Source organism: Periplaneta americana, chromosome 14, assembly GCF_040183065.1.
Source record: "Periplaneta americana isolate PAMFEO1 chromosome 14, P.americana_PAMFEO1_priV1, whole genome shotgun sequence".
In the NCBI taxonomy this organism is placed as follows: Eukaryota; Metazoa; Arthropoda; class Insecta; order Blattodea; family Blattidae; genus Periplaneta; species Periplaneta americana.
The window spans coordinates 88,959,323-88,985,111 of NC_091130.1; the positions used below are offsets into that span (position 1 = coordinate 88,959,323).

The following is a 25,789-nucleotide window of genomic DNA, read 5'->3' on the forward strand; positions in this document are numbered from 1 at the left end:
TGCAGCAGTTGCTTATTGCTCTACGATTTTATGCTACAGGTACATTCCAGATTATTATTGGTGATGTTGCAGTTGCTTGCAAGGCAACTGTATGTAGAGTAGTGCATAAAATTTCTTCTGCCATTGCGTCATTGAAACCAAGGTATATAGTATTTCCACAAGCAGTTATACAGGGATTTTATGATATAGCTAATTTTCCTGGCTGTCTGGGTGCTATTGATTGCACACATATAAAGATACAATCCCCAGGAGGTAACAGAGCAGAACTATATCGTGGTCGAAAACCCTATTTTTCCATCAATGTTCAAACTGTTTGTGACTCTGAAATGTTGATTAGAAATATTATTGCACGCTGGCCTGGCTCTGTACATGACAGCACTATTTTCAATAATTGCCATCTTAGGGCACAGTTCGAAACTAGAGAAATCACTGAAGGAATTCTCTTGGCTGATAATGGTTATCCTTTAACAAAATATCTCTTAACTCCAATTTAAATCCACAAACAAGAGCAGAAGCAAGATATAACAGAGCCCACATCAGAACAAGAAATTGTGTAGAAAGGATGTATGGCATATGGAAGAGGCGTTTTCCGGTACTTAGTATGGGATTAAGAGTCAAGGTTAGGAATGCACTTACAATCATTATAGCAACAGCTGTACTGCATAATATTGCTGTACAAACGAATGATGACTTACCTCCAGAAGACCGTACACTCCACGAATACTTGGCTGAAACAAGAGAACATAACCCCAGGATCAATGATAACATTGTGATTCCCAACGTTTCAGATGATCCTCCAACTGCTGTTGCATATAGAAATGCCATCATAGCCAACCACTTTTCTTGGTAAGTTTTAAATACAACACAAATTGAATAACCTATTGGATATTTACAAAATTTTATTCATTTATTAATGATAAGGACACACACTGCAATACAATTATAATTACTTGGAACTAACGGCCTCTACTTTTTCTTTAATGAGTTCTAATTCATATTTCAGTATTTCTTGTTTCAGTAGCTCGCTTTGTTTTTTGAGTTCAAGAACTTCATATTCTTTTTCATATTTTCTATTCAACATTATTTTCTATTTCTCGTTCACAGAGAGTAATTCGACTTGCTGCTAGATTTGAGATGTTCCCACGGCATTCTGGAGCAACAGTGGAAGGTTTTCTTCGTTTTGATGTAGGAGTAGGAGTTATTGTTGACTGGGCATGTGTTGCTTCTGCCTAAAACAATTTAAAAATGGATTCTATAATTATACTGTGGCATCTTTAACATGTGATTTTGTGATGCTTATCTGAACCTAAGTTGTATTCTCTTTTGTAATTACTTGTAATTATTATTCTGTATTTCTTGTATAGAAATAGTACTCAATTGTTAGTTTACCTCATTTTAAAGCTCCACAATTTCAGGTAGGGAATCCTCATAGTTTGGAACCTCATTTATTATTGGTAATACAATTTCCTGTGCTATGATTCCATTGTTGTCATTCAGTATTTCAGTTTCTCCTGTAAGAATGCAATAAAATCATTTTTCTCTTTTTAGATGAAACTGATAAAATTTAAAATAAACATATTAATAAAAGTATATGAAATTATGTAGCTAATAACAATATATAAATAGAGCAAAAGCAAAAATCTGTATATCTCGCAGCTTCTTAAATTTTAAACCATTACTTTTGTAACTTTCTTGTCGAATGCGTATTATTTTCTATCTGTGCTTTCACACTCTTATTTGCGTTTATTCAGTTTTTGTCTTGACCAGAAGTGATTTATTACTAATGTTATATTGAAGAGTCTGTAGTAATAAATAAAATAATACTTACCAACATACTCTGCATCACAATCAAACAGATTTTCGTCTGGCTGAATGTGGTCGTTAAGCATTGCCAGTATCTTCGTCGACTTTTCTGTAATTTGTCGTGTGTATTTTCCCCCTCCTGTCCGATATATTTCCAGTTTATCATTCGCATTATCTTTCTTTGCAGTCCTTTTCATATTCTCATATAATTGTTTAATTTGTTTAACAGTTCGCTGGGTAACTTCAGCATGCATGTTCATCTGGTCGCATATTTTCTGCCAAGCCTCACTTTTTGCTTTCAACGTGGATCCATTTGTTTGTTTATTTTCAATAATTGGTTTATACTGAAAAATTATTTCCAGCAAAAGGTTTCTCTCAAACGAAGAGAAATTTGTCCCACGATTTATTTTTGTTCCAGTATTTTCCATTTCACAACATTCCACTCCACGCTACTGTGATACAAACAACGGAGAGGCAGTATTCAAACCTGAGAGAATAGAAAGATTCTATCTTCACTGAACCTAACAACGGAAACAAGCGAGAATCGCAATTGTCAGAGTTCAGAAAACAGAATTGAGCCTATACTTGGTTATAGGCTATGGTTAAACTCTAGAATGTTTGGTTTTAACAGAGAGTTAATAAACAATATGTTTTTTTTTATGTTTAATATTGGTCGACCAGCAAACTTGCTATACAGACACTGGTATGGAACATCACATGCAGAATATCATGCTGAGGTTGCCTCTAAAGGCTCCTCTAATTAATTGTGAATTATGTGAATAAAAATATGATGATTTTCTGTGTTAAATTTATGAATAGTTGTCAGTATCACTAAGAAGGATGTCTTGAGGGAGTTTCCTTTTAAGTCGAGATGGCTGACAAGATCTTGCTCCAATGTTATATGTCACAGGTCCAGGAACACCAGGAAGTTTGTTGAAGAAAGATTTTGACATTGAATGGATGTACTATTCTAGTGGAAGAATTCCCAATTCTTGATGCAGTTGTTGATTTCTTACAAACCAGGGGGCATTTGTTGCAGTTCGCAGGAACTTGTTCTGGACAACTTGTAGGCGATGCATGTGAGTCTTATTTGCAGTCCCCCACACTGGCGCTGCATAAGTTAATAGAGGTCGTACAAGCGAGGTGTAGAGTAGCATTGAACAGTCCAATCCAATTTGTGAACGTCTAATAACCAAAGGGTATACTTTTCCAATTCTAGAAGAGGTTAGTGTAACAATGCGAATTATGTGGGCATTCCATGTAAGTTTCGTGTCTAATAACATTCCCAAATATTTGACAGCTTCTTGACTGGAGAGCCATGTAACTTGTTTATTTAGAAGAACCAAAGGAGGTGGATTATGAATAGGCCTTAAAGAGAAGATTTTTAGCTTCTGTCTTGGTAATGTTGAGTAGTAATCTCCAGTCAGAGAACCATTTAGACAGCTCCTGTAAGGATGTCTGAAGAGTGCTGATTGCAGTATTTAGGTTATTATGAGAATAAAAGAGAACTGTATCATCAGCATACATAGCTATGCGTGACGGTTGTAAACATGGAATGTCGTATGTGAAGATATTGAAGAGAAGTTGTGACAGTATAGATCCTTGTGGTACTCCGGCTAAAACTGGACGAATAGTTGATTTAATGCCATCTATACGTACTGAGAACTGACGCTCAGATAAAAAAACTTTTCACGATGCGTGTGAGATAGTCAGAAACGCCAATTCTATATAATTTTAGCATTAAACCATCATGCCAAACAGTATCAAATGCTTGGGCAATATACAGAAACACAGCGGCGGTATACTGTTTTTCTTCAACCCTTTTATAATAGATTCAGTGATTCTTTGCAATTGGTGTGTTGTAGAATGTTTTGGACGAAAGCCAAACTGAAAATCTGGTATTATCTTGTTTTGGAACGTAAATTTACAAATGCGATGATGAATAACCTTCTCAAACGATTTCGATAGCGTGGGCAGTAAGCTAAATAGGTCGATAACTTGATGGCAAGTGCTTAGGTTTGTTAGGCTTATGAAAAACAATGATTTCAGCAAGCTTCCAGGCTCGAGGAAAGTACCCAATGAAAAGGGCAGCATTGAAAATCATCGTCAAGTAAGTAAGAGCTTTGTTGGTGAGCTTCTTTAGTACAATGTTGGGTATAAGATCATGGCCTGGAGATTTTTTATTTGGAAGCCTTTGAATGAAGTGAGACAATTCTTGTGGAGTAGTATAGGAAATTTTCTCTGCAACAGTCGGTTTATTAATATTTTCTATAAGTTCTTCTTCAAATTCAGAGGTAGTCTGTTCATTTTTATTCTCGTTTGGGGTGAATACATGTTGATAATGAGATGAAAGCAAATTACATTTTGACTCTGTGTCTGTGGCTATTTGAGAGTCTAACCGAAGTGTCGGGATGACTGTTGGCTCGCGTAGAATACGCTTTGTAGCGTAACAACGAGTATTATCAGCTTCAGATAGAGATGATAAGTAAGACTGATACGACTGCAGGCGATGTTGTTCAAGATTTGTCTTGACTAATCGTATGAGATGATTCAGCTTCTTCCGCTGCCATGGTTGCCTCTCTCGTTTCCATTGTCTACGAATACGATGTTTTTCCTTAATTAATTGGAGTATGGAAGATGGTAAGTAGTAGCGCGTTAATGGCCGCTTGGAGCATATTGTAGAATAATTTACATATGAGCATATTGTGTCCGTAAAATGTTGAACATCATTGTCAATATCTGTTGCTGTTAGTGGATGATATTCTGCGACTAATATTGAGTCTAGAGTCAACTGAAATTTATCCCAATCAACAAAACCATTAATAAGGCGTTGCATTTTAGGTGTTACATTAGGAGACAAGTGGAAAGTAATCAACACTGGACAATGATCTGAATCAAGTGCTGTTAATGATGCAATATAAGTTGGTAAATGCATATTCTTTTGAATTCTGATGTCAAGGATATCAGGAAGATTGACGGGATTATATGGGTAGTGTGTTGGTTCAGTTGGTGCGAGAATATGGAGACCAAGGTTGTTAATGCAGTTGTAAAGACGATGTCCATTTGGGTTCGTTACTCTGCATCCCCATGATGTGTGTTTACAGTTTAGATCGCCCACAAGAAGTGTTGAACCGACTGAGGGAAATAAAAGAGCAAGGTATGCTGTATTTAGTAGATATTTTGGGGGCTTATAAGCACAAAATAAGGGAGCCTGGGGAGGTTTGACCCATTATTTTTATTTTATTTTTATTTCCAAAAATAAATTTCCTTAGAGGTGATGAAAACATACCATTAGATAGACTAAGATCTCAGACATATATGGTAAATTACAGAACAGCCTATTCTTAATGTATTAAATTTCATATATGTTTTTTAATTATACTACTTTCTGGGTCAAACCTCCCCGCATAAGGGAGGTTTGGCCCACATGTTGGGAGGTTTGACCCAAGCCTACAAAACAGTACAAGTCTGCAATATTTAAATAAATTAGGAACATGAATACAAAGAACACTATTTCTAACAAAAGTACCAAACACAAATATTATAAAAATATAGAAAATAGTGAAAGTTCCACTGAGAAATAGCACTGTTTTCACTTAACGCACATTTAAATTAATAAATCTCACTGAGAACCTAAGTTTTGAAGACATTCTTTCAGTTCCATCTTGAAAAACTGGTTTTGGAAGAATTTTCATATCTTCAAATGGCACATAACTAGTGTCTTCAACATCAGGATACACAAAGCAGTCTGACCCGAATCGGTAGCGCCGCATGAATTTCACTTTACACTCATATTCTCTGATCTGTATAACTTTTCCAACATAATGGCATGCTGTCGACTTGGTGCAGAACTTAACCAAGACGAAATCACCACTTTTAGCAGACATCACTCCCCAATCTTCATTATTCACCTCCTCGCAGTCGTCATCATCAGTTATATTTTCAGAAGCCTCGTCCTCATCAGCCGTAGGAGTAAAGTGAGATTCTCTTCTCTTTTTCCTCTCCTTTTCAATTGATACAGAGTCCTCACAGTCATTAGGAAATATTTTCCTAATAGTTTTGGAAGGAAGGGTAGCCTGATTTCTCTTCCTATTGACGCGTTCTTCGTACTCTTTCTCAATAGCTGCTTTGACAGGTGTGTCTGTCAACACACGACTAACAACCCTTTTGCGGCCATTTTTACTTTTCTTTGGACTAGCTTTCGGGAAAGGTCTTACTTGTTCTGGTGAAATTCCACTACAACTTAGCTGGGTAATCAGTGTTGGATGGGGTTCTTTGCTTATGGCTGCTGCATCTTCACTGGCAGGACTTGGTCGATAAGTTACATATGAGCTCATAAAATCAGTAGAATTGAAAATAGTGGAATCAAATGGCCAGATCCCAGTGCATTTAAAGCCACTGATTATATTGGCAGGAGTGAAAGAAACAGGAAATGCATTTCCAACAAATTTTGGGATCTGGTAGATAGTTGCAGTCTCTCCTGGATGAGTGGTCATGAAGTCATCAATAGCTTGATTGTAAACAGTTTTGAAGGGCCCAAATACAGTTCTATCAAGTGGTTGAGTTTTATGGCTTGTGTGGGGTGGCAATGTTATTAGTGTGATACCATTGTCCTTAGCGATCTGAAGTGTCTGTGGTGTTACGTGAGATTCATGGTTGTCTAAGATGCCAAGCACAGGACGTTCTTTAGAGCACTTTGTGTGTTTGATAAAGTGTTCCCAGTAATGAACAAAGGTCTCTCCAGTCATCCACCCACTTGGACTAACACCAGCACAAGAACCCACAGGAGCACCATCAATCATTTTATCATTTAATCTCTGTCTTGGATAGACAAAGAATGGTGGAACAGCATTTCCTGTTGCACTTACTGCACAGCAAAGTGTAACAAGTGTCCCCCTCTCAGCGGATGTCATTTTTGAGACCTGTTTTCCCCTTTTGGTGCAATTACCTTGCCAGGTTTCTGTACATTTGTTACCCCAGTTTCATCCAGATTGTAAATTGATTCTGGGCCAAATTTATTGGTGTGATACACAGAACGAAGATTCTGGAAGAACTCGCCTACACTTGTTGGGTTAAAGGCTGTCCCTCTCCCTAGACTTTTTCCCTGGGGATTCCGCAGTGACAGTCTTGGGTGACGGTGCATGAATCCTCTCTCCCAATCATAACTGGCTTGATTGTTTCTCTTCCAATTATCACCGATTGGTTTACCTCTAGCGACTGCATATTCATAAGCAAATCTTCGCAACTCTTTAGGAGTAAGACCATAATTCAACCTAGCTGCTGTTAGAAGGTACTTTTCTAAATCATTTTCCTCTTCTGAACTAAAAATCTGAGAGCTGTTGTGGTCTGCCTTGAAAGCTGTTTCATTTCCTTCCTTTACTTTAGTAACATACCTCCCTAAAGTCTTCCTATCAACTTCATATTCAACTGCAGCTGCTCAAATGCTCACATTATCATCGAGGACACGCTTTACAGCAGCTTTCATTACTCCTGGATCTACTTTCTTCCTTGGATTTTCAGTAGGTTTCCACTTGAAAGGCATCCTATTAAGAAATAAAAAAAATGTTATGAAATCACACACCATAACATGGGTCACACCTCCCTGCAATTTTGGGTCAAACCTCCCTCATGGGACTTTTTGTATATACTAAAATATTTATATACTTAATAATAAAGAAAACTACACAATAAATATATGAAATTGAACCTAAAAGGATGTAGAATCAAATGTAACTATCACTATTACCATTAAGATTGCAATTACTTACTTGGATTCTTATAAACAAGAGCATCAAACCAACATCAGCAAGCAACAAATCAAACAGGAAGTAGAATCTCAGCTGTTCTTGGTTTCACTGCCTTGATGAGCATAAATATTACCTCTGACATTAAAAGCAAAGAGAACCATGACAAATAGCAGAGATAAAAATGGCGGGATTTCAAATTATAGAGATGGGTCAAACCTCCCCTATGGTCAAACCTCCCCAGTCTCCCTTAAAACAAACTCATGGTTATTTTGACACTTAATTTTGATTCCGACTGTTTCTATATCAGATGTATGAGGAAGAAGGACTTGATGATGTGTAATATTTCGTTTAATTAAAATGGCAACACCACCAGATGCAGTTGAAGCATTCCTATCATTTCTCTATATTTTATATCCTGGGACAGTGAAGACTTCGTTTGGAAGAAGGTGAGTTTCTGTGATACAGGCTATCATAATATTATTTGTTGACAAAAAGGCAATCAGAGAAGATTGTCTCATTCTGATACCATCAGCATTCCAATTGATTATAGTGAGTTGATGAAGAGAAGATTTATTATTTGCTGCCATTCTGGAAGTAAGATGACAGAGACGAGATAAAGTAATCTTGAATTTCTGACAAAAATGGAGTCAGTAGAGTGGTAATGTGCGGAATAACCTTAGAGAGTAGATAAGTTAATAGAGATGAAGTGGAAGATTCTGGAGCAGGTTGACTTATAGGGCGACGGTGACTCTGATCAAAGGATCCTTTCACTGCATTTGCATACGTGTTAGATCGAGAATTTGTTTGAAATTTTGACGTAGATGGTTGAGACATTGAAGGATTTACTTGATGTTGAGAATCTTCTGTGCGTTGAAGTAATGGTTGCGAAGATTCTGGAACATGAGTCCGTTTTTCTTGTCTTAACTGAACACCACGTGAGAGTTTTTCCTTCAATTGTGAATAGTGTTCACAGCCTTTGTAGTTAGCTGGATGTTATTGTTGACAGTTCACGCACTTAGGCGGTATTGTTTTAGGATTTGGGCGTTGAGAGAAATGATAAGCCTCTAGACATCGTACGCAGCGTGGTTCGAGTTGGCAGTAGTTCTTAGTATGACCAAAATTTTGGCACCTTGTACAGTGAGGAATCTCTTTGGATTTGCGTCTGATTTCGACTTTAACTTCACTGTAAAATAGGCGACTGAGATTTAGTATTGATTTACCTTGGTCATTGTTGTCTAGTTCTATTGCACAAAGTGGAGTGGGCTGTTTGTTCTTTCCTAGGAGTCTCGTTACTTTATGAACTGGATAGTTATTTTCTTCAAGGGCGACTTTTATCTCTTGATCACTGAGAGAGTACGGTACATTTCGAATAATAGCAGAAAATTTCTTTTCAGAGGTATTTTTATAAGTATAGTATTGCTGACGAATTGAGTCAAAGTAAGTAGTAATTGATCGAAAATCATGGGATGTTGATGCGTATACTTTTATGATTGAACCTTTCAACTCTGTATGAAATTCTGATTGTACATAATTCTCTGTGCTTTGTAATAAGAGCTGATAGTTCTCAATGTTCTTTAAGTAGATAGGTGGAATTTTTTCCTTTTGAAGTGTAGAAGCAGCAGAAGGTTCCTCCATCCTGTCTTCCGTAGCTAAAGGCTGAAATCTGTTTTGAGTTGGAATGTTGGTGTAACACGTCATATTCTGTGCTAATTCTGTATTTGAACTTTTGCACGGCCGCTTATTAATTTGCATATTTGAAAGGGTTGCATTCAGATTAGGTATTGGAGAAGCATTCTTGTTCGCAGTATTTAAAATAGTAACATTTTTACTTCCAAGAGGAGTCAACTTAACATGCTTAGCAGAAAGAGTTTTCAGTGATTTTTTAGGTAGCTGCATAAATATTGTTTTTTTTTATCTTCTTTTGTTTGTAACTAGGCACCAAGAAATGTTTACAAAATCTGTGTCATTTCCACAATTATTAATATTTATATCGCTACTCACAGTTTCCATTTGATGAACCATAGTATGAAAATCATGTTCAAATGTGCTAGGATATAAACAAGAAGAAGCGGATTTATTTCCAGAAGAACCACTAATTTGAACTGTGTCCATGCTTCAAGAAAGGTTTTCACGCACTCACACCAATGAATAATAATGTTAATTTGAAAACTAATTAAACCATTATTTTAAGTAATTAAATAACACTATAACAAAATAAACAACAATTAACACTAATATTGACTCTTCAGGTTGAAATAATCACAGTTAAATCACTCGAAAAAAAACCAATACTGTATCAAAACACAAGGCACATACACTCGATCACCTCGACGGTTCGCGTGCGACCAAACAATATGTTAAAATGTGAAGTACAAAGTCGAAGAAACGCAATATTTTAACAGCATATTGTACTTTTAACATTCAGTTAATTAACGGTATGTTAGGTGCATTTTAAGAAAGGTTGAAGAAACCTAGGAGAGTTTAATAACGACGACATTACCCGATGATATTTTTCGCGGTATATTTAAATTAACACTATATGAGGGCACCATGAACATATTCTCCATCAATGGACAGCTAATAATTAATATCAGATTTATTAGGGAATTTGATTCGTACAATTAAATTGCGCGATCCTACATAGGCTACTGTTGCACGAAGGCCGTGTGGAACATGGATATTATATCTACCATCGAGTTAGAAAGAGAGAGATATAGAGTGGGCATTGCGCCGCCATGTTTGAAGAAAATTGAACGACCGTCCGCCATTAACTTAAGCGCCCAAAACAAAGTGGGCGTGGCGATAAGTTAAATTGCAATCGCCAGCTGTCAAAATTTCGTTTGCATAAATCAGTTAAATTGAAGTGGAAAAACCTAGTATTTCGTCAAATATGTGCTAGTAACTTAATCTAAAATAAAGATCTTATGTACGCTAAATTCAAAACACTTGAGCTATTCCTAGAAGGAAAGCTTAAAAGACTAACCTAAGCAAAATTGTCATGTACGTATGACAAGATGTCCTAGCAAATATACTGAAGAAAATGTTAATATTCCTAGGTTCTTTTAAATGCGACCTGCAAGATTGCCTATAAAAAGAAACGAGTATGATTTGGATGATTTTAGTAAATTGTTTTCCCAGCCTCTACACGTTGCAAAACTATTTACTATACCATAAGATATTATAGAATGAAAGTAGGTCCTAACTGTAACTGTAGTAAACAACCTTTACCTCCAAGCTTGTAATCTGGGTAAAACATGACCAAACACGCTTTCAGTTTTTTTTTGTTACAGTAAAGTATAATTATTATTGAAATGTGAACGTGAGACCGGATGGTCTGTCTGAGCCTTTCAAGGGCTGTGGCACCACAGATTATTATTAGTGTATAATTGGGCACCCACGTGCAATAATGGGGTAAGTAGTTACGAAATATATTCATACTTACCCCATTATTGCATGTAGGTGCTCAATTATGTTCTTTCATGTCCTTCCAGTCAAAATACTAACAACAATACGGCCTACCACAGAGTTTTGAGTTATTTTGGATGCGAGTGTCGAAATACAATTTTAATATTTTATTGCTATCACTGAGTTTGAAACGGAATTGTAGCTGTTTTATCCCTCTTTAGTTTAACTTTATTACTAGTAAAACATTTATTTGATTAATAGTTTGTCTTTGAAATAGGCCTACTTTTTATAAGCTACAGCTCATCGTCTTCTCTATAAGCAGGAGAACACAAGGAACAGAAATAAAAGATATTACATAATTTTGTTCATTAAGAAAACACTCAATACTTAAAGATTTTTTCTTCAGAAATTATATTAATTACATATTAAATGTAAGAGAAAAACACTTTTCAATAATTACAAATATAATAAAAAAAATAATACACTGCAATTACTTACGCATTGGGTATATACATCAGAGAAACCTAAATTTTCCTTTAGAAAACAAAGGTTTGTTAAATCAGTGGGTAAAAAACACGACAAGGGTTAAATGGCATCCCACGAAACATAGCTTCCTATGCTCTCCACATTCAGAAGACAAATATATGTACATGACAAGGAGTAAGAGGCAGTTGTTGACAAGGCAGTACAAACAATTGCTGGTTTTCTTGCACATTTACAGAACAACGTGAACTTCAGATCCTCACCTACGAAACGTAAAGCTTATGATATAATAAAGACAGTGTTAATTTTATTTTATTTTTTTCAAGAAAATGCAGTTGACCAAAACTACAGTAAATAATTTAGGGATTTGAACAATAGATTGTATGAAACTGCATCATAAATTATAAACAAGTGTTTTGGTGGAGTACTCAAAGAACTTCTAGAAATTAACAGCTCGGAGAGACACCATTTATATCGTTTCATATTTATTATCCACTGTTTCAGCAGTTCCTTCTTTTTTTTTTTTCAAAGGGAATCTGCAAGAAAAGAAAAATACTGTACACACCGCATGGTATGCCGGGCGTTGTTACACATTTATGCATGAAAAAAAATGCTGCTAATTAACAAAACCATGGACTTAACCTCATAAAATTTACATGAAATAGGCCTATGATAAATCAGTTGTCTTTTTCCTTTTGACATTAGAGTTATATGCAGCACACACAACAGGCATGTTTTTTCATTGTTTTTTCGTAACTCTACCTCCGTATACACAATATTGTAAGCAGACGAATTTTTACAACGGTGGGCGCTTAGTTCATATCTGCCATGTTTCGCGGTGGCACCGCAAGGAGCGCTGTTCAGGACAACATGGCCACTCTATATTCTCTTTCTAAGGGTACGTACACGGTACGTACACGTTGGAGCGACGTTAAACGATAAAAGAAGCAGCGATGCTATATCAGAGAGAATTGAAGCATGCATTGTCATTGAGTTGTGCGTATTGGAGTAACGATAAAAGCGACGAAAAAGAAAAGTTCCATTTTCTTCGCTCTTGTCGTTCATATGATCTCTCTTTATGATAATATTAATCTGTATAGTTACCGGTGATTATAAATATATCCGAATATTAATCGATTTATTTTTATTTCGGCATATTCAATTAATTATTGTGGATATTGGAAAATTGATCAGTTGTGTATTTATTCGTCATATGTTATGTGATCACAAGAACCAATCACAACACAACGAATTTATACTATCTTTGGGATGAGAAACGGGTTTAATTTTGAACGTACTGTATTTAAGTTATATTAACCTTTGAACTTCGCAGCTGATATTTCTTATGTATCTTCTTTCATTAAGTGGCATGGCTGGTTTAAATAGTGATAGTGGAGTGACGTCACGTCAATGTGCTACAAATTAACGTTCATATGAAGAGACGCGGAAATGCTAGTTGTGTATTGAACAGTGAAAAGTGAATAGTAACAGACACGCAGAAATATTAGTAATGCGAAGCCCTCTCAGGACCCCATACGAAAGGCGAAAGTATATATACGCGTGACTAGTGGAACACCGGCCGCCATTTTATCACTGCCTACTAGATACCATGCCAGACGCAAGCAACCAAGAAACCATGACGAAGATCAACGAATGTGAGACGAGAGACAATCAAGACATCTGCGAGTAGAGGATGAATCAGTCATCACTTGCGACGGACTGCCAGAGATGGCACCACCTATCATGCACTGAGTTACAGCAAGGCCAATTCAATGCATTAAGATCAACCAATAAAAAGAAATCCAAGCTGATGTGGTTATGCTATAACTGTGAGCAAGACTACATGAAGTACAAAGCAGGAAAGAGCATGCAAAAAGAAATGGAAACCTTAAGAATGGATATGAACATGAAGCTAGACGCAATGGCAGAAGCCATAAATAAGCTGAAAGACGAAAGACCACTACGTGCAACTCGTGAAGAACGGCCTTCGCAGCCCGCACGCAGTTCGGTAATCAAAAGTCCAGCAGAGAAACTTACAAATGAAAAGAAAACACAACGCTCGGAGAACGACAAGTCTAGTGAAGCAAAAGGCAGAAAGGCAGCACAACCAACAAACAGCGACGACAACGCTGCAGAAGACGACCCAAAACACACGGGACCAGAAACCGAGAACATTAACATCGCTGCGGAAGAGGAGGAGGAGGAACAATTCACCGAGGTGATCTATAGGAAGAGACGACGACAACAACAACAGCGATCGCACACAATTGGTACAGGAGACACTGAAGACAACCTGATAGAAGCTGGAGTGGCAAGAGCATGGCTTTACCTGGGGCGCCTCTCACAGCATACAACTACAGAGAAAATAAAGAGTTTCCTCAGCAGAAAAGGGATACAGCAAGACGTAGTATGTGAGGAACTAAGAACAATGGGAATGAACAAAGCATTCAAAATAGGAATACCAATGCAGAACTTAGAAGAAACTGAGAAGCCCGAATATTGGCCTAAGGGGATCCTCGTAAGGCGATTTCGCTTCTCACGCAGAACAACGGGCACGCAATACCCCACAACAGAATTTGATGCGTAACAGCCACCAAAGAAGAATCAAGATAGCCGACAGGGCCCGCCTGATGACAACCCGGAGAAGGGACAAATCAACAAGTACACTTCTATGGAACTGCGAGGGACTAATAAATGCAACATCAATGCTTACACAAGACATATTTCAAAAATACGACGCAGTTGTGTTAACAGAAACATATCTAATGCAAGAGTGGCACAATCAGAATTTCTACCCTATCCACAACTTCGCAACACAGGGCAGCAGAGGCAGACCCAGAGGCGGGATATTGCTGCTACTAAAACCAAAGCTGACACCCTTTCAGACACTTCATAAAACGGAGAACATATTACTTGTGAAATGTGGACCCATATGGATAATGTATGGGTACTTCCAACCATATCTCAAGGAAGAGGAAATTATGGATGAAATTGAAGAAGCAATAGCTAAAGTGCCAAGGTACGAGCCCCTGCTTATAGCAGGCGATCTAAATTGCCGTCTGGATACCCCACTAACTAAAACAAAATGTACTCTCCTATATAAATAGTGAAGGGCTCTCTGTTGTGAATAACAAAACAGAGAAAACTTACTATAGCCCAAATGGCAGCAGCACCATCGACCTGGTCTTTGTAAATGAAGGAACCAAAGTAATATCTCACAAGGTTATCACTAATGTTGCTATGAGGAAACACTTATCCGTAGAAACCATTCTACAGCTTGGAAACACCTTCGGAACCACGGAAACTTCTAGAGCCAAAATCCCAAGGAAACTAGATGTGGGAAAGATTCAGGAAAAGGACTTAGAAAATGTAATTAGCATCATCCAAGAAGGAGACGTGGATACGGCACTGGAGACTATTGAAAAACGCATGAAAGAAGCCATCCCTCACCATAAAGACAATACCTGTACAAGGAAAGCTAAACCATGGTTCAATGCCGAATGCTATAGTCAGAGGAAAGCCATACTCAACGAACTACACTCAGCTAGGGAATTGAAGACAGAAGCAGCCTACAGGAATTACGCCAACAAAAGGCGAGAATATAAAGAGACTGCAAGAGAGGCAAAAACAACATACCATCTGAGCAAAGAAAAAAAGTTAATAGAAGAAGCAGAATCGGATCCATACAAAGCATTACGCCAAAAGAATCCCAGATTCCCGAAGACAATACCAATACCGACGTGGACGCAACACCTAAGTAGCATCGTAGGTGCGAAAGATACTCGCCCCAAGATTGACTCATCACCAGCTGTGGGCTTCGAACCCATTACTGAAGAGGAGGTAACATACACCATAAAAATGAGCAGACCAAATAGAGCATCAGGTCTTAACCACACTACAAATGAGCACTTGAAGCTCGCGGTTCCAATCATGGTGCCGGCATAGACAGCACTCATGAATGAATGCCTGCGCACAGGACAAATCCCTGCACAGTGGAGAACAGCAATAATCAAAATGCTATATAAAGGAAAGGGAGCCCAAGAATCCAGACGCCTACGAGGTATTGCCTTGGAAGATGTGCTGTTGAAAACTTTCACGAAAATAATAACAGATCGCTTGGCAGAAATGATAGACCTGAGTATCCCGGAGGAACAATTTGGATTCAGGGAAGGAAGATCGACCATACAAGCTGTCCGATGTCTCCAAGAAGACATACAAGATGCACTGCGACATCCAAAAGGAAAGCTGTATACAGTTTTCGTGGATTACAGCAAAGCGTTTGACACCATCAACAGAAACATGGTAATAAAGAAACTAGGCTCGATGATTGGAACAGGTCATTACGTCACCAGAATAGTAAACAACATACTGCACAAAAACAGCTTAGTAATCGACGACAGCGTCACATACTCAGAACCTATAGAGCAAAGTATTGGGGTGTTGCAAGGCGACCCACTAAGCCCCACGTTATTCAATGTAGCAACAGCTGATATTGTGAACAGTGTCAAGCTAGATGGAGTCAGCATGTATATATATGCCGACAACATGGCCCTAGCGTCCACATCACGGCAAAAGCTTCAGTCCTCGCTAGACCAATTATCAATATGGGCCCGAGAGAACGAATTAGCCATCAATGTAGACAAAACCGTATCCATGATCTTCCGTCGAGGAGGAAGAATAGCAGCTGAAGATACGTTCCGTCTGGAGCACAGGGAGCTACAAAATGTAACCCAATTCAAGTACTTAGGAATCACCCTCCAAACGCATGGGGATACGTATACACAACATGTAAACGAAAGAACCATACATGCTATAAAAGCAATTCATCAAATACAGCATGTAAGTAAATTATCGCTAGAGACAGCCATGACATTATTCAAAGTCAAAATCAGCCCCATATTGCATTATGGTCTGAACAAAATATGGGAGAACCTTACAAAGAACAATCTAAAACGCATAGAACGAGTGAAGGGAACATTTATTAAAAGAGCCCTATCCATATCAAAATATGCTCCATCACGACTATGCTACGAAATGTCAAGGGGACCCTTCTATATCGAAGATTTGAGACACCAACTACTGCTCCCGTCCACTGCCCAGTACGAGAATCTCCTACAGGAACTCCGAACGAAGAGGTCACAAATATGGAGCGACTTCTATACAACAGAGGCCATGCTGTCCGACGAGTGGAAGAGACCGTACTACAAACTCAGACACACCATCACACGTTCGCAGTGCATGGTTTTTCATTTCAAGATCTGCAAAACGACAGGCTACCATGAGCCCAGTGCAGAGTGCGTGTGTAAATTGTGCGAAGGTGCCTGTGAAAGATACCACGCCCTCTCATGCAGACTAAGAATCGAATCACTAACGAGTTTCTATAGTGAATAAGCATCCATGGAACGAACACACAAAATAAACATATTTTGCGCTTTTCTACGTATTATTATTAAGTGGATGCATAGAATATCTTCTACTCTTAAATCAAAATGTTCGCTTCCCGCGTCCACGTTCTCCGATATCAACACTTGATTCTTTGATAATACCAAAGCGTCGCTAGATCGTTTCGTTTATCGTTGCTCCAACGTGTACGTATCCTTACTCGTTGATATCTACTTTCGATTGGAGGTCAATGATAGCGCTACACATGGCTTTTGCAGACAACAAAGAAGAGGAAAACTGTTTAGAAACTGAACTGTTTATCTGTTGCAACATTTATTTTGTCTATGGTTGGAACCTATAAAACGTCTTTGGTTGGAACCATGTGGAACGTTGAAGTTATCACTGGAGCAGTGTAACACTCTTTGGAACAGTTGGAACAGGTTTCGATACGAAACAGTTTCAAATAAACTGTTCCAGCTTTTTTTTTTACCCATCTCTACACTGAACAATAACTTGATTACTGATGGCGCGTCAACATGTCAGCCACAGATACCGAAGTTAGCTGTTTACAGAGAATTAATGCTATAATCAAATCAACGCGAATAAAGAAGGAATGCATCTACTAATTTCACAAATAAATAAATAATTTATATCCATGTGAAGTGTTGTCTATCATTTAATCAGTAGTTTTCTTGAATTTATTGCAAAGCATTCTCGATTCCACTTTTCTCTGATAGGCAAGATCGTACAATAATTTGTGTCTTGTGTTAATGTGTATTATCTGGTGGCATATGTGGATTCATTTTAATATAAAAATTAATTTCCTTTAGTTTATTCTTTTCCCTCGGAAAATCATGATCTTAATTAATTTCAAGACGACAACTTCCAGCTTTTTAACGTGTTCGATAACCCACTAAATTAGGCCTACCTGATGTACCCAGGATCTTGATAATTCTAAGGGAAATTGCTTTTATTTTTAACATTGTAGTATGTGACCTAATCTATTTATGTAATATTCACAGGCCCTATAGTACCTGGCCACATTATTATAATCACTCACATTTTTACTATATTTTACATATTACTTCCTCATTTGAACTCTGGTTTCCTTTCTTAAGCAGAATTCACATTACATATTTAATTTTTAAAGAATATTAAGTATACTTACAATTGTAACAATGTTAATGGAAGAAATATTGATAAATAACCAACCACACCTCATTTTTACAGAAATTTCAGTATATCGTACGACCTCCTTTGGCTTTAATTACAGCTTCAATTCTCTTTGGATGCTTACAATACACTTCTGTATTATTTCCTGGATCCTCTCATTGTGATTCCAAACATGTATCAGCCTCTCAATAAGTCGAACTCTGGTAGTAATAAATTCTTTTGCCATCTCTCTTTTTATGAGTGTCCAGACATTCTAAATGGGATTCAGGTCCAGTGAGTTTCCTGGCCATGGCAAAAGTGGAATGTTTTTGGAAGCCAGAAACGTTTTGACTCTCCTAGCAGTGTGGCAAGGTGCACCATCTTGCATAAAAATATATTTCTCCCCATTTGGGAACCGTTTGTTCAGCTGAGGGATAAGCCTGTTTTCCAATACCTGGATATATTGATCTTGTTTCATTGTTCCCTGAACAATGTAGAGTCGTCCTGAACCTTTGCCTTATATCACAAGCCATATCATGACTGATATTGGGTGTTTAACTGTGTTAACCAGGAATCCAGGAGTAAAATTTTCTCCCTTTCGTCGACGAACAAACATTGCTTTGTCCATAAAACGCTGAAAGGTTGATTCATCGGAGAAGCAAACCTGAAAATTGTCAAAGAAACTGATAAAAATTCTAAATTGAATACTGTATTTAATACTTAAAGACAAAATTTAGAGTTTTTATCAGTTTCTTTGACAATTTTCAGGTTTGCTTCTCCGATGAATCAACCTTTCAGCGTTTGATGGACAAAGCAATGTTTGTTTGTCGACAAAAGGCAGAAAATTTTGCTCCTGGATGCCTGGTTAACACAGTTAAACACCCAATATCAGTCATGATATGGTCTGTGATATCAGGCAAAGGTTCAGGACGACTCTACATTGTTCAGGGAACAATGAAACAAGATCAATATATCCAGGTATTGGAAAACAGGCTTATCCCTCAGCTGAACAAATGGTTCCCAAATGGGGAAAAATATATTTTTATGCAAGATGGTGCACTTTGCCACACTGCTAGGAGAGTCAAAATGTTTCTGGCTTCCAAAAACATTCCACTTTTGCCATGGCCAGGAAACTCACCGGACTTGAACCCCATTGAGAACGTCTGGACACTCATAAAAAGAGAGATGGCAAAAGAATTTATTACTACCAGAGTTCGACTTATTGAAAGGCTGATACATGTTTGGAATCACAATGAGAGGATCCAGGAAATAATACAGAAGTGTATTGTAAGCATGCCAAAGAGAATTGAAGCTTTAATTAAAGCCAAAGGAGGTCGTACGAAATACTGAAATTTCTGTAAAAATGAGGTGTGGTTGGTTATTTATCAATATTTTTTGAATTAACATTGTTATAATTGTAATTATACTTAATATTGTTTAAAAATTAAATATGTAATGTGAATTCTGCTTAAGAAAGGAAACCAGAGTTCAAATGAGGAAGTAATATGTAAAATATAGTAAAAATGTGAGTGATTATAATAATGTGGCCAGGTACTGTAGTTTATAATTGGCTAAAATGGGCAAATACCCAGAGCAAGGGAGCAAGAGAAAGTATTTTAAGGTAGGATGTTGAAATAATTGTTAAATACATGCTCAATAAAAATAAATATTTATAAATAATGTAATAAAACAGCCTTTTGTTTGGTGAATTGGCACAATTATTGTTTCACATTTTTGTTTGGTAATAAAATGGATGAAGTTAAAGAAAGAGGTTAGGGTGCCAACATTTGCTCTGTCCAATTTTCCAGTGACCTAAACCCAGGGCCTAAATATTCATAGTAGGTGTCATCCTCTTGTATTATTTTTATTTCATTAAACGGTTGGTTGCACTGTATGATTGCTTCATCGTCCATTATGTATTTTAATCAGATTATCATAAACTGATTAATGTACACTGTAAGGTCCTGTGTTCAGAAATGGAGAATTCAAGGAAGAAAGTAAGCATTTTAGTCCAGTAGAAATTGATTTACTGCTCTCTTTAGTTAGTACAAAGAAAGATATATTAGAATGTAAGAAAACTGATAGTGTATCTTTAAAAGACAAAGAAAAAGCTTGGCAAGAGCTAGCAGAAAGTTTCAATTAAATTAGTGGAACTGTAGTACGGTAAGGGATTGGAAGATATTAAAGGGGAAGTATGAAAACCTATATTAAAATAAAAGAGATTATTGGCACAATACAACTTGAGGGGCTACCATCTATATGTGACTCAGATTGTACTGGCCAGTCATCACTATTGTTGGTGACTGGTAAATCCGGCCCTGTAACGAATTTCACCTACTCCACTTCTAACAGTCCGCACGCTGTCAACAAATACGTGACAAACAGAGGTAGAAGGTAGAGAAGAGACTGCCCTGCCACTGCTACTATTGATAAAGAAAACATAATACTCATCGGTGAATCATAATGGTGTTGCCTCAATTATATTAGCCTCAGAAACCGTTTTAGCTGTATTTGATAACAGCCATCCCATTAACTGAACACATTAACCTGTTCAAATATTTTATTTACTATTACATATTACTTGCTTATTTTATGTTACGAAAAAAGGGCGCTGTTTAAAAAAAACAGCACTATATGAACGGTTGGATACACTTAGATAAATCACACGAGAAATGCCGAAATTCAAAATTAACCAAAATGACATATTACAAGAAAGGGACGAATTGACATTGCATATTTCTGACAACAAAATCAGAAGGAAAATAAGATTGAAAAGATTTCTAAGACCCTTGGTAAATAACTACGTACATTAGTTCGCCGAAATTAACTATTTCATCAAACATTTGTGACGGATGGTAATTAAAATATTATTGGAAACTTAGGACTGCAGTGTCCTAAATGTAATATATCAAATAGCAAATACACATTAAAGCGATCTGAGGGTATTCTGAAAATGACTATAACTACATCTAAATAGTAAACAGTAGTTCGCTATATATAGTTTAATTAGTAACGGGAAAACGTTATGTCAATCCAGTCGCAGTCCTTTCAACAGCTGTAAATGAATTAACATAGACCTACTTATTTAATAAATTGCGAGTTAATCACACTCATCAGTAATTTGAAAATTGTTTCGATAAGCTAACTGCAAATTTAGAGAAAGTGCCAGCCACACTTTGCTGTAAAAATAGAATAAAACAATACTTTTAAGAAGTCGCGTTGTGAAAGTAGCTAGCAAAAAATTTTCACAAGAAAGAAGTGTAGGGTCCGCAGTTACGACAACGTGTGCTTCCCAACTAGGCAGTCCGTGGTTCCATTCCTGACGTGGGGTGAAATTTATCTCTATGCCGCAGGACTCAGTAAGTCTTGCACTTGTCCTGTAACGTCTCCACGATGGTCCTGTATTGTGAGAGATATGTCATCCCCTACATCTCGTTGGCTTGTCGAGTCGGTTAAGGCGGAGATAAAACAAGACAAAGAAGTTGTGTACGAAGATTTGCCGAGGGATAGCGAGACTCCCTCGAATCATTAAGAAATGGACAAAGGGCTAAAGTAACGAAGAAGTTCATTACGCGTCATCATCAGTAATTATCAAATCAGGCTTGGCATTGAAATCGGGTCCCCGCTTTCAAACTAGGCAGAGGGAGTCGGATGTTAACACCGAATGAGTAAGTCCAAGACGACATTTATTATAACTAAAAACTTGAAACAATTACAAAGAAGAACACACTAACTAAACTAAATTGTTATAACGAAAACTAAAGAGCTAGTAATATATTACAGAACACGAAAGCGAAAGATCACCAGACCAAATGTTTTCAACACGTATAACACACAGGCAGGCAGGAAGACAAGACTGAGGACCTGACCACCTGACAACCATAAACTGACTGACAAACTCTTGCTACTAAAGCGTTTGGTGGGGAGCAATTTTCACCCCTAACTTCTCCAAGTTCTACGGTCGGATTTACCAGTCACTAACAGTACTTACTCGCATTTGTGGAGCACCCATCTGCAAACATTGGAAAAACACAATTTCCTCCTCAAATCCAATCAATTCAAAATTCCAATGTAACTCCCTTTTCATCTGTGAATCTATACAAGTCTGTAGCTTCTGAATCTCAATCATTTGTCACAGGTGATGATTCAAATTCCATTGATCAAGTAATTGAAGATATACCAATATAATAGTATCTCAGGATAATATAAAAATTAATGAAGTAGAAGTCATTCCATGCAGCAGTCAAATCAGTATTAGGGACCTGAGGAAACTTACTTCCACTCCACTCCTAGTAAAGAAGAAAAGACCATCACTAGACAGTTCATTGACAGGAAAGAAACTTATGGCATTATGGCAAGAAAAACAAGTTCTGCAGTTACAAAAACAAGCAATAGAGGCTCAAATTCAATTCCAAAGGATGGAACATGAATTTAAAGTACCGGTAACATATATTATGAAGGAAGATGATGTGATGTTTATTGACTTTACTGGCTTGGCTTTGAGCCAGAGGCCGTTTTAGGGTCTTATACTCGCAGGATGCCCTCTCCAGCCATTGTACATAAATAATAAATATATAGTTACATACTGTATATGATACTATTTCTGACATAAGTGGTAGTAGGTGTGTGAGTGCGGTGATTGTTTTATTTATTTATTTTATTTTATTTTTATTTAATTATTTTGGTGTATGACTAATATATTAATTTGGGATGCTTAAGGAATGGTGAACGGGACAAGAGTTCGGGGTAAAAGGTATCAGTTGACAGACAGCATGAAGGAAGGACATACAGTGAAGATGAAACTCACAGAACTTTATATAAAAAATAAGTAGTTTGATCTTGAGATGAAAAGAAGAATTCTTGAACTTGATGTTAGGAATAGGGAATTGGACCTTAAAACAAACAGCTAACTGAAATCACAAGATTCTGATGTAGTTATGGTGTTTATTTTGTTCAAGTCTATATGTTTTTTTTATTTAAATTAAAAAATTTAATCTAACGTATTAAATCACTTTAGGTACCGGTAACTTATATATTTAAAGGCAGTATTGACAACTTCAGTTTTGTAGTGGTTTTTAGTGGTCCTAATATGTTATGATGCCATTTTGATATTTTCATAAAGTCATTTGGTTTATATCATTCACTATATTAATAATACCATAATCAACATATCACATCAGGTTATCATGCTACTTAAAACAGAAGACATTTAAATTTATGTAGCCTCTTAAATAATTAAATAACAAGTTAATCAGTAGGTAAGTGTTCGCGTAGGCTTCCGCGCCTGGTGAATATGGTGTGTGGGTAAGCTTCAGGGCTTCTACCGCGTTGTCTTGGTGTTATTGGCTGACGTTTCGACCGTTTACGTAGGACCAATCAGATGCCAGAAGGAGAACCTACGACCTATCACAGCAAGTACTCCCCCCCATCGAGACTACTATATATATAAGAGCTGGCAGACTATTTCCTTATCCAACAACCACTCTGAAGATGGCCACAACACAGCGGTCGAAACGTCAGCCAATAACACCAAGACAACGCGGTAGAAACCCTGAAGCTTATCCACACACCATAATCAGTAGGTAGTTTAACTTAATTCTAATTGAAAAACGAAATTTATTGCATGTTATCATCTATCACATAATTTATATAGGCTATGGCTTATTTATAATATAGTAATAGTACATAAGAAAAAAACAGTAGATCTAGGCCTAATTATAACATGACATCAAAATCTTCATAAATCAATTGAAGACATTATTACAAAAACAACCCTTGTCAAAATTGCTATTTTTCCAGAGAACAATAAAAGTAAATAGAACAACACATGTCAGCTGTGTCCGTACAACTGGTGTTTATCTTTGTGGCTATTGCACCTGACATTTGTCATTTTTGGAGTCTATAAACATTTGAAATAGCAGTAAATGTGTCCTTAACTCAATTTCATTAAAAGTGACTAGGGCTGTTTTTGTAATAATGTCTTCAATTGTTAGTTTCATTTCTAATTATTTTAATAGACATGAACATAATATGCAATATATACAGTATATTCCCTCCAGCTAATTTCTTATATGTTAGAAAATAAACACACTGCATATTTGAAGTAATTAGTTACTTTCTGTCATTGAAATCCGACATTGATATCAGTGGCGGTTCCTCGGGGGAGGGAAGGGAGGAACATCCTCTTCACATTTTCTTCTTTTGAAAGTAAATACCAAACAAAATATGTGCCTTGAAATTAGAGGAAGATTCCATAATTTTTAAGTTCACAGCTATAAGAAAAACTCGGTTGATCAAGTTTTAAACGACGCGCGCTCATGTGCTGTAGAGAGCTGTGAGAAAGATGCGAGATTGTCTGTTGAGGAAAGGCACTCCATTCCTCCTCTACTGCAGTTAACACACATAGACAACAGCGCACTAGCGGCCAGAGAAAGAAGCAGAGTTTTAAAGCAAGTAAATGAACGGAGAGGGAGGATATCCTCCTCTGAATCAGTCATGGGCGGGAAATAGAAACATACTGGTCGTGCAGCAAGCTCGCTACTGCTGCCACCTAACGATGTTGCATTCAACCGGACTATAACACATCTAGGAGGAGACACGGCAAGGCTCCATAAAAGACCTGGGATTTATTGAAACAGGCATATAAAGTGCCACCAATTTAAAAAAAAAGGAGGAGACACAACAAAAACAGTTTTAACGCAACGCTATGAAAGACACCATGTAAACTTTTTGTAATTATAAATAAAAAATATTATTCATTGCACTTTATATAGGCTACTATTCATGGACTGAAACTTTGGTGGATGTTTGAAAGTTAAAGTCGAGTTTATGTAAAACAAAGAGGAAGTAGTTCTACGTAGTTGGCCCCTGAAATTCACTTCTATTCATTGTTTACTAGACAGGGCAACAGCCAAGTTGTCAGTTTTGTACAAATATATTTGAAACTGAAAGTAGGTACTCCAAACTACATCATTTTTAACATAAAAAATTAATCGGCCACCGGCAGCTTTGAACAATAATGATAGTATGACTTTACAAGAACTGATATTCTTCAAAAGCATGTGATACTGAACTTGTAAAATGTACATGTGGCAACACAGACCACGTGGGTGGATGCAGTGTTCTCGCTTTCCTCAGATTATTTCCCATTCCTATTTCCTTTTCCGTAAAACAGTTCCGGTTACGAGTTAGTAGCTAGTCTCTTCCAACACGTGTGATGCTGTAGTGTGCTCGAAAAACGCTACGAGGTTGTGAATTTCCTTGTAATTGTTAATTTGTGCAATTATTCAACAATGAATGGAAGTGAAAACATAATATATTTTGGACAATTTAGGAAACTCAGAACAGATTATTGCTATACAGAAGGGAAGACCAACCCCAACACTACCTGGTCTTACATGTATGCATGTAGGCTAATTTGTAGCATGTTTCATTCAAGAAGGTGTCATTTCGTGCTGTTAATTTCTTTCCTCCTCTTAAGAAATATGCAGGAGCCGCCACTGATTGATATAATTTTGATACAAATGCAGATATATTTCAACTTGTAACATCACTGCGTAATTAAAATAAAGTGGAATTTTTATATAAATTGTGACTACACTATAATGTGTTAAAATATTTGTGTATCAGTAGTAATATTTTATACAACACAGTTAAAGTTAAGTCAGGTCATCATTAGATTCTATATTATGGAGGTTGTGTTGCACCTAAAGCTACACCACACAAGATAATATATCAGGTTTAAAAAAAATAACAATTTTAGGCTTAATAATTATGGTGTAATTTACTGGTACTGCTTAATTTCCAGTGAAGTAAAG

At 37.0% G+C, this 25,789-nt stretch overlaps 1 long non-coding RNA gene across 1 annotated transcript in view; it reads right to left on the reverse strand.

Annotated features, from left to right (window-relative positions):
- Window positions 1-1,093: 1,093 nt before the first annotated feature.
- Window positions 1,094-25,789, reverse strand: part of LOC138714005 (uncharacterized) — a 54,134-nt gene continuing 29,438 nt past the window's right edge. The window contains exons 2-3 of the long non-coding RNA XR_011336030.1: window positions 1,390-1,511; window positions 1,094-1,229 (exon numbers count right to left, since the gene is read on the reverse strand). This is a non-coding gene — a long non-coding RNA (uncharacterized lncRNA). The remainder of the gene's footprint in view (window positions 1,230-1,389; window positions 1,512-25,789) is intronic.